Source organism: Dermochelys coriacea, chromosome 9 (genome assembly GCF_009764565.3).
Source record: "Dermochelys coriacea isolate rDerCor1 chromosome 9, rDerCor1.pri.v4, whole genome shotgun sequence".
NCBI classification, from domain to species: domain Eukaryota; kingdom Metazoa; phylum Chordata; order Testudines; family Dermochelyidae; genus Dermochelys; species Dermochelys coriacea.
The window spans coordinates 102,359,183-102,370,156 of record NC_050076.1 but is presented as its reverse complement, the minus strand read 5'-3'; positions in this window follow the sequence as shown (position 1 = coordinate 102,370,156).

Here is a 10,974-nt window from a genome sequence, read left to right as displayed (position 1 = left end):
CACAACCCCTTGTTCTTGAATCTGACACTAGTTCAAATAGCCTCCTGCATAGGTTGAGCAGACTCCTGTGTGTGCTACTGCCCTGGAAAGCCTGTGATCGGTCTGAACCCAAAGGGTTCAGGGACAGGAGCCCTATAGAGATATGTGCACTGGTCATCCTTGAGGTGCATGTATCATGCCTCAGTTTCAGGACAGCGCAAGAGAACTGTGACAGGAGGACCTAGGAGTCCTTTCTGTCCCCATCACAACAGTACAGGGACCTGCAGTAAATTCCCTTCACAGGCCTTTCTCTAACCTCCAGGGGCTATGGGGTAGCCATCTCCATTGTGCATGACCATCATCTCCATGGGTAGGTGATTCCCAGGGGCTATTTTTTTTCTCCCTGTCAGGGGGTTTGCTCCATGCACCGCTGTGGTGCCTCCTTGTGGCTCATCTGGGGATTAGTGCACCACTGGTGTGACACATCCCCTTGCCGTTTCTCTGCCCCTTGTCCCGATCTCTCACTCCGCTGCCTCTCTTACATTCCACGAACTGCAGCGCTTCCTCCTCGTGGCTGGGCCCTCCGGCCAGGTTTCCCCCACCTCTGGGTAAAAAAGTCTCTCTAGCCTAACTGCCTCAGGCAGTCTTCAAAGTCCACTGCACTATATGTGACTGCTCTGGTCCCCTCCCACCCTTCAGGCCTGCTTCCCCTAGGTTCCAGCTAGGGACCCTACATTCAGCAGCTGAGTCCATGCAGGCTCACCCTGGCTGCTGTTTTCCAGAGTCTCCTTGCTACTCCTTTCTCTCAGTGCTGAGAGCAACGGTCAATTCCCTCCCTCTGTGGCAGCTTCCTGCTCTCCTCTCCCTGGCTTTATACAAGCTCAGCCGGGCTTCAGCTTCAGTTAGGGCTGTCTATCCAGCCCTCCTCACTCAGGTGCAGCCCGTCCTGTCCGCTAGCCCCTTTGGAGCCATTTTAATCCCTTCAGGGGTGAACACCCCTCACGCTCCCCAATGAGCTGCACAGGTAGCAGGGCCCTGTTTCCAGGAGATGTTAATCCCCCAGCATACGAGGACATAGGCGGCTTTATCTCCCGTTTGGCAATGGCTGAGGGGCTACAGCTTGTTCCATAAGTGGAAGTCTTCAGCAACCCAGAGAAATATGTCCTACAGCTGCTTCCCTGGAAGGAAGCAGGGACTCAGGGTGAGCAAGGCCTGGGTGAAAGCTGTGGGAGGGCAGCAAGAGAACACCGCCCTGAAGGTTCACATGGTCAGCACCAGCTGCAGCATAACTACACTCAGTCGTTAAAGAAGAAAATGCACCCCACAAAATCCACTTGCAAACATTCTTGGGGCCTTGCCACCAAGGCGCACTTCTCCTCTGGGTGCTTTTCCTGATTCTCGGTGCTTTTTAGGTGCCGTAGCAGCAGCAGCTCCCATTAAGCACCCTCCCATGATAATTCACCGGAAGATGTGCAGGCTAGCCATGCAGCCAAGCGCCTGGCAGTTCACTGAACTGGCAAACAGCATCCGCATTAAGGACGCAAGCTGTATCCCCTGTTCCCAGGCCAGCCAGGGCTGGGAGTGTTATGGAGGCAGCAGGCTGGGGTCAAACCATGCATCATTCTTTAGTCAACATCAGGAGACAAGGGGGGGGCGGGTTGAGAGCAGTGGTAAAAGGCTCAGAGGATACCTCGCCACACCTCCCCCCGCCCCACTTGCCACCCTCGGAGAAAAATCTACCCAGCTCAAAGACACCACCCCTTACCAACACGGAAGTAGCGCCCTGACAACGTCTGCAGATCATATGCATGAAAGGAAAGGAAATGGAATTTATTCTGCAAATTGCTTTGCGATTTTCAGAAAAAGCTCTCTTTCATAGGAAAGCATGAACAGGTTCCCAGGCAATGGGATTCATTTGGAAGGAAGCTGTCAGAGCAGATCATGCCACTCATGGTTTCCATGGGTGGGGCAGGGCATATTTAGCTGAGCGCATGGGCTTCTTTTGAACCTTAGCCTTTCTCCTCAACAGCCCCACCAAGGGAGCAGAACATTTAGCCACAAGCTTGTTTTCAGTATGTGACTATTTTTTTTAAGGGGAAAGAATAATAAACCCCCAATCAGCTAAGCAGCCACACTCATCACAATTCAGCCAATGAGACTTTAGCAGGGACAGCTGCTGGATGAGCTACAGGAAAGACAGTCTACAAGAGAAAAGAGGATTTGTGCTTCAAGCACTTGGCTGGGACTCAGGAGATCTGGATTCAATTCCCAACTCTACTCAGACCGTCTGTGTGATCTCGGGCAAGACACCTAATCACTCTATGACTCGGTTTCCCACCTGTAAAAAATAAAGGCATGATAATATTTCCTCTCTCACACCTTTCCTCTTTTTATTTAAATTGTAAGTTCTTCGGGAGGAGGGTCATTCTCTCACTATTTGTATGTACAGCACCTTGCACACTGGGGCCTCAATTTCATTTCTGTAATACAAATACTTAACAATGAACAGGAACATTTGAATAGTTTACATTATTTTGTAAACAGCAGCACTCTTTTCAGCAGGTTGTTAGCTTTCAGGAGGTTCACTAACTCCTCAGCATCCTCTAGATTTGAGTTGACCCACCTTTAATTCAATCCAGAAATAAAGTCACTGAAAGAGAACATTGTCACACAAGATAATAGGCTCCCGCTGCTAGGTGAATGCTTAGAGAAAGACACTTATTTGAATTTTTATTTAGGAGGATTTAATGAAATGCTGTCAGTTCAAGTTTAGCTGCTAATTTAAGTTTTATTTAAAGAAGACTTTGAATGCAATAAAGCTTTTTAAAAAAAACCTTACCACAATAAAAATGTTTCCATTAATTTTGAAAGCAAATTCCATTGGAAACAGGTTTTTTTAGAAAAACATTTCTCTGAAGACTCTGTAACTCAAGCGTTGTAGCATATGAGAACAAGCAAACGAAAGGGATGAGAAATAGACTGGTCCATTTACATGATCCAAACTCAGAAATTCAAGGCAAGGAAACAAAAAGGGAAATACAATTTCTAAAACCCTCTCCCGATTAGTAACCTAAGAGGTGTTCTTCCACAGGTAAAGAAAGTTACGACCGAGATGCTAGTTTTGGTCTAGTTCTAGCATGCTGATCCATGTGGGGGGACCCACGGAGCTCACTGTTGATGCATTTGTTAGGTCTATGCTTTTTAATCCGGCCAATTCCCTGCAGCTCCTTTCCCCTTGTAGTTTCATCCACCTTGCCACTGTGCTGCAAAGAGATCTTTTATTTAACAATTACATTAGCCCTTCAGTGAAACATAATATAACACAGCAGTGAGAACTGGCCCTATGCTGCCCCTGGCCTTCCAACATGGAAGCCGCACCGTCCAGCCCTCCATAATGACAGCAGCTTCTCCACAGTCAGTAACCGGCTACTTAAGAAAAACCAGGTTTCTATCTTTTACCTCTCTAATTATGCCATCTGCAAACATTACCAAATTAAAATGTTTCCAGCTCCGCAGCACTTGCTTTGAAACCTCTGGTGACTTTAAGGTCTCCAAAAATTTTTTCCCTGTAATGATCTGGCAGTGATGGTGATGAGGTGGGGAAAGGAGGGTCTGGGCATTTCTTGACTTGTAAACTATTTTTCATGCATGAACATATGTAAAAACATGTACAAAAAAAGTTAACAATTGTCAGCTAAATGAGATGGACTCCCAGAAACAGAAATATGTGTCTCAGCCCTGAGGCAAATCGGGAATAAACAGATGATCTTTGCACTGTGCCCCGAAGGTTAAACTCAGGCTGTGTCACACAAGCGAGGGAAGCTGTTATTTTTTCCATACACAAAGGGCACAGAGGTGCAAACTAAACGACATATTTTAAATTGAGGAGTGCAACAAAGTAGGAAAGGCTCCCCCATCTCCAGGAGAGGAGAATTCTGCCCTGTAAATCAAAGGAGCTGGAATCCAGACCTGCAGGGACAAATTCACCCCTTATATGGAGGTTGTCCCAGCTGGTGCCGAACTACCATCCTGACCCCCAGGAATAGCGAGCACATTGGAACACCTTTCCATGCCTTTGTCCGGCAGGGAATGCCTGTGCAACTCCTCCATTGGCAGCAGCTTTTACAGTAGCGCCCAGCGGAAGGGTGGCTATGCCATCTCGGGGACTGTGCAGGCTTTACCTCTGAGATGGTATATAGTGGCCATGGGGCATTCACGAAATGGGCCCTTTCTGGACAGAACACAAAATGGCAACTGCCTCTAGCCAACAACTAGGAATTTAAAGGTGTAGTACACAAAATCCCACAAGACAGCGGTACAGCTACTTACACCACAGCTGTGAGCTCCGGATTTGAGGCCCTCCACTGAGAACTGCCTGCCACCAACCCCCAGACATTCAGATCTGGGGCACTTAGCAAGAGAGAGCAATTGCTGATCTCACAGTCCGAAAAACAAGCCCAGCATTGCAAAAAAACACTGTCAGCAGGGATGTCCTGGCAGAGATGAGACAGTCAAAAGCCATAGTGTTTCCCCCACTGAAATGAATCAAGTGAAATAACTGTTTAAAATGAAAGCAAACGTTACAACTCCCTCCAAAATAATTTAAAAATACATAAAAAACAAATCACTGTTAGCTTCCCAAAACCAGAGTCGGACAGAATCCTTCTGTCAGCAGACTGCACATTCTCTACCAAACAAATCAAACTGCAGAAAAGCCCTGGTCTCAGATGATACAATACGTTTTTCTCTTTGAACTTTGTCATTATGCTTTTAGTCCCCCAGGACAAGGGTTTAGCAAATGGGTAACACAATGTGTAGTGTGTGGCTGGCCCCATCAAAGCATCCCACCTGGTATAATGAGGGGATTCAACAGCCAAGCCCAGCCATCAGTTCAGATTTTGCAAATGTCTCCATCTTTATATTGGACTCAACCCAAATCCCAGATCCTACCCCCTCTCAGCTTGGGGTGCTTAAAATCCATTTTCAAATGAGATGGTTTGAATTCATCTCTGCTCAGTCCCAAATCTGCACTGTGTGCGTGTAACTGAATGACCTCAATGGGTGTTTGGGGAATGCAAGGAATGCAGGATTGAGCCCCATGTAGAAAATTTTGGTGCACTGGTGACACCTAGGTCCCTCCTGTCCTTTGCCTGCAGGCTATAATTCTTTATGGGCTTGGTGCAGAGGTGGTCTGTGAATGACAGGAGGCCAGACTAAACGGTGGTCCTTTCTGGCCTTAAACTCTCTGATAAACTTCTGGAAGTGAACAGTTGCATACTGGCTCAGAAGACTTCATTCCCCTTTTGTATGGAGAATCCTTGCTGGAAAGCTGCCTGGGGTCAGGAGCAGCATCTCTTGTCTGTGTCAGGCCAATAGCTCTGCCTAGTGGTCGGGAGGCAGTAGGGTGACCAGATAGCAAGTGTGAAAAATCAGGTTGGGGGCGAGGGGTAACAGGTGCCTAGACAAGACAAAACCCTGAATATCAGGACTGTCCTTATAAATTCAGGACATCCAGTCACCCTAGAGGGCAGGGGCTGATTCAGACCAAGAGTCTGGGATCTGTGAGATATTTAAACAGCACTCCTGTGATTATATAAGGAATCAAATGGTGCTTATTGTGCCCACAGCCACGGAAACCACACATTTTTTTTTGGAAGGCAAAAAAATAGTTAAATGCAAACTCAGTTCCATCTGGCAAAAGTGGACAAATAATGACACTTGCAGGTGCTCTTCATTCCTTTGCACTTGGCCTTAAAAACACCATCCTGGATCTCCTATCTACGCTTCTCCACATAGATTTGTGGAACCTGATGTGTGAACAAAATGTAAGAAAGGAGAGATGCTCTGAGAGCTTCCAGGTATTGCTGCCTGATGGAGAAAGAGTTTACAATTTACTGTTTATACAAGGCCTTAAATAAAAATCTCAGAGCAATCTGTAGAGAAATGTTGTAGCACTTTCTATTGGGAATCCAAGGTAGAAGGAGCTGAGAAGATTTATAATTGTCACTGCTCCATAGCTCAACCTATGCTTGCTGGAAGGATGGTGTCTCTCTGTGAATACAGAGAAGGAAAAGGATGAGCTGTCTCTGCCACATTTATTATAATGTTAAAAATACACGAAAATCAACAACAGGAAAGCAGGTTAAACTGTATTCATGGAAACAACAGACATTGAAGTCAGTAAAGTTCAAACAGGAAAGGAGATTGTTTTTAAAAAATGAGGGTAACTAACCACTGAAAAGGATTACCAAGGGATAAGGTAAACACTCCATAACTCAGAATCTTTAAATCAAGACTGGATGTCTTTGTGCATCAACCATTTGTGGGGCTGAACACTGGAATGGCCGAGAGAAGTTCCAGGGCCTCTCCTATGCAGGATGGAGCAGCAGGAGTAACCACTGATACTGTGAGATCACACATCACAATGAACCCTTCTGGTCTTAACATCTCTGGAATCTGTGAACATGAATCTGAACGGTTACCTTTCTAGTTCTTCACTGCCACCACGTTAAAGCTGAGTTACCCAGTGGTCTAGCTGGCTCAGGATTGTTCCCATGGAGTAATTACATTCAATAAGGCCAATCTATAACTATTTTTATGATGTCACTTTCTCTCAAGCATATTGGAATCAGATGCAGATACAAATAAGATACTTTGGTTTAGCAAAATGCAGAACTATCATTGTTTATTATCTAATTAAACTTCCGGCTATTACATTTATTGTAATTTGATTTACTGGTGTGTTCTGAATGAATCATAAACACATCTGAAACAAGAAGCTACTACAACTGTACATAGTGATATAGAAAAGAACAGCTGCTTCTATGCCAACTGGAAAGTAATCTGCATTTATTTAAATTATACATAAATTATTTATGGATGGGCTCTAGTCCAGAGGTATTGACGTAAAGACTACTCAGAATAGAAAACAAAAGCAAAATCTAAATGTGGCTTAAATGTCAACAGTTCTGTAACAAGTTTAAAGAAATATTTCTCTTGTTTAATACAATAAACTAGTTTTTTTTCCAGTTGGCATGACTTTTTCTATGCTAATGTCAAGTGATTGATTAGGATACATAACGTCCAGCATCCTAAATATTTTCAGTACCGACTTTAAGCCACTGGTTAGTTGAGTAAATTTAAGGATTAATCTAATGAATAAGGTAAGATGAAAAACTTTACAGAAAGTAAAGAATTTTTGACAGGCCATGTGTGCAAAAAATGTCTTCTGTGCAAATTGCTGTGCTTCTGTGCAAATTTGTGTGTGCGCGGTGTTTCGCCGTGTGCGCAGGGTTTAGGATCTGTGTGCGCGCGAACACGCGCACAGCTTAGAGGGAACAGTGCTCTGTACCCAGACCCAAACCCTGTCTCAAATCAAGGGTCTCCTGCCAGAGGTTCCTGCTCACTGCAGCTCTTCTGCAGTCTCTGCTCCAGCTTCCTCTCCCCGTTTACTGTTCCTCTCTTGCTCTTTGTAGAGACTAGCTGCCCTCTGTCCGCCCCAGCAGGTGCGTCTGCGCTGAAATTAGACACCCGGAGCTGACCCTGCCAGCTGACTCGGGTTCGCAGGGCTCAGTCCACCCCTGTAACTCTGTCCAAACTGGTTTTCAATAGGAATTGGGTTTCTGACAGACTAAATGCTTTGCAGAGTGTCTGCTTCCTGAAGGTTTCAGAGTAGCAGCCGTGTTAGTCTGTATTCGCAAAAAGAAAAGGAGTACTTGTGGCACCTTAGAGACTAACAAATTTATTAGAGCATAAGCTTTCGTGAGCTACAGCTCACTTCATCGGATGCATTTGGTGGAAAAAGCAGAGGAGAGATTTATATATACACACACACACACACACACACACACAGAACATGAAACAATGGGTTTATCATACACACTGTAAGGAGAGTGATCACTTAAGATAAGCCATCACCAACAGCGGGGGGGGGGGGGGGGGGGGGGGGGGGGGGGGGGGGGGGGGGGGGGGGGGGGGTGGGGGGGGAGAAGGAAAACCTTTCATGGTGACAAGCAAGGTAGGCTAATTCCAGCAGTTAACAAGAATATCAGAGGAACAGTGGGGGGTGGGGTGGGAGGGAGAAATACCATGGGGAAATAGTTTTACTTTGTGTAATGACTCATCCATTCCCAGTCTCTATTCAAGCCTAAGTTAATTGTATCCAGTTTGCAAATTAATTCCAATTCGGCAGTCTCTCATTGGAGTCTGTTTTTGAAGCTTTTTTGTTGAAGTATAGCCACTCTTAGGTCTGTGATCGAGTGACCAGAGAGATTGAAGTGTTCTCCAACTGGTTTTTGAATGTTATAATTCTTGATGTCTGATTTGTGTCCATTCATTCTTTTACGTAGAGACTGTCCAGTTTGGCCAATGTACATGGCAGAGGGGCATTGCTGGCACACGATGGCATATATCACATTGGTAGATGTGCAAGTGAACGAGCCTCTGATAGTGTGGCTGATGTGATTAGGCCCTATGATGGTGTCCCCTGAATAGATATGTGGACAGAGTTGGCAACGGGCTTTGTTGCAAGGATAGGTTCCTGGGTTAGTGGTTCTGTTGTGTGGTGTGTGGTTGCTGGTGAGTATTTGCTTCAGATTGGGGGGCTGTCTGTAAGCAAGGACTGGCCTGTCTCACAAGATCTGTGAGAGTGATGGGTCGTCCTTCAGGATAGGTTGTAGATCCTTGATGATGCGTTGGAGAGGTTTTAGTTGGGGGCTGAAGGTGATGGCTAGTGGCGTTCTGTTGTTTTCTTTGTTGGGCCTGTCCTGTAGTAGGTGACTTCTGGGTACTCTTCTGGCTCTGTCAATCTGTTTCTTCACTTCAGCAGGTGGGTATTGTAGTTGTAGGAATGCATGATAGAGATCTTGTAGGTGTTTGTCTCTGCCTGAGGGGTTGGAGCAAATGCAGTTATATCGTAGCGCTTGGCTGTAGACAATGGATCGAGTGGTATGATCTGGATGAAAGCTAGAGGCATGTAGGTAGGAATAGCGGTGCTTTTTTGTTGAAAAGTTTCTAACCAAAACCTGAAAATTTTGGTTATTAGACAAATATTTTCAGATTCTGGTTTTTCAACAAAAAGTCAAAACTTTTAGCAGAAGTGTACGTAACAAACAAAAAAAAGTCATTTTCATAATAATTTTCTGTGGAAAAAGCACTTTCTGACTAGCTCTACTGCTGGGGGCGGAGAGGTACAGTAGTACAACTTCTGCTTGTTTGATGGGAGTTGTGCTTGAATACAGAAGGCAGAATATGACTCAGTGTTATTGTTTAATACAATTCCAAATAATCTACATACTGGAAATTCTGCCATCTACAAAATAGATATTTCAGTCCTGATCATATTTTAAGTTTTACTTTTCCACCCAGAGTCAATAGCTGATGACAATTTGGATCCAAACTGAAATAGGGAACGTTTGAGATCAGGGCTGGATCACATGCATATCCAGCAGCATATTCATTTAGGGTAAGATTTGAGTTGAGGAGTGTGAGACCAAATTAGAGTCAGATTCAGATTGGAGTAATTACAGTGTTGAAATCTCTCCAGCAATTCTCTTAAGATTTCAGACTAAAATAGAAGTTTTGCCAGTGTGAATGGTGGAAATTTCCCAAGAGCATCTGCTTTCAGGACATTTGTATGGTCTTAAGTTTGAAATTCTATGGGCATGGTTCACACAAGATATTGGCTGAATATGAACCCGAACCAGTAAATTAGGCCCTGCTAGTTTTCACTTATACCTTAAAGGGAAACTAGGGAGATAGCAACAGATTCTGGAGTCCAAACCCAAACATCTCCTGCCTTGAAATCCCAAGAGATCTGGGGTCACAGTTCTAGAACTGCTTTCATTACCACACAGAACTGCTGCTATGAAGAGAAGAGGTGCGAAGATCTAATGGAGTTTTGTGGTCACCACATATGTTGCAGTGAATGCTGAAGGTACCTGACTTGCCGATAATGGAGAATGGCTTGATTACCGTACTTTAAAAACAAAACCGAACTGATAATTTACAGGAGCGGAAATCAGTCCGCTCTTCACATCCACTGTCAGGAAGGGCTGCTGCACTGGCACCACACCAGCTGAAAAACACGTTTCTCTAACAGCGTGTTTAATTGACTGTGCTACTGGAAATGCATCAGAATGCCCCAAAATGAACATGTTGTTACTTTATTTTCCTGACACAGTCCGCCCCCAGGTACACCTATAGCACACTAATAGTTTTTCCTGGCCAGCATAACCAGTATATATTTAGTATCTCTCTTTGCTAAACAAGAGGAATGGTTACAATAGCTTCTGGCTAGAACATTTACCAAGTGAGCTCCTCAATTTGTCTGTCCCTGTCTGTCTCCCTCATTAAACTCTTATGGAAACCAAGACTACTCTGTCTTTCTCCTTGTAATCACATTGGAAACATGCTCGTGACTCAGTAATCTGCTTCTGAATATTCCTGTTATTTTCAGGAGCGTTGCTGAGGCCCACACTTGGTGCAGTTTGCATGATCATGCAGCTTGCAGCTGCCAACGGGATTCTTTTTTTCCCTTTGCCTTCGTAGACTCCTCTCCATTGTGAAAAATAATGGGATTAACAGCCAACCTGTCAGGCCAAATTTAAATCATAAGAGGGTTATTCACCGGAATGCAAAAGTCTGGCAAGCAATTTGTGTCAGCACCATTCAGCATGTCAGTATAGGACCTATGCCTCACCAGAAATAAACACTGACAGACAGGCCATATCCGGAACCCCAGAGTTTATGCTAGGGGAAGTCCCATGCAGATTTGAGGCTTATGGCTTGAGCACAGCCATTTCTAATGCAGACGGAATAGTGTCGGTGTAATACTGGGGTTACTATTTACAGCATTGTAATACAGTACACTCTGTAACAATTAACTAGTAGGTAAGAAAGCAACTTTCTCAGTGGTATTCACCATTAGAAGTGTTTGTTCCAACCAAGAGCAGCTTATCTGTATACAGCATGGTCATACCAAAGCCAATACAACAG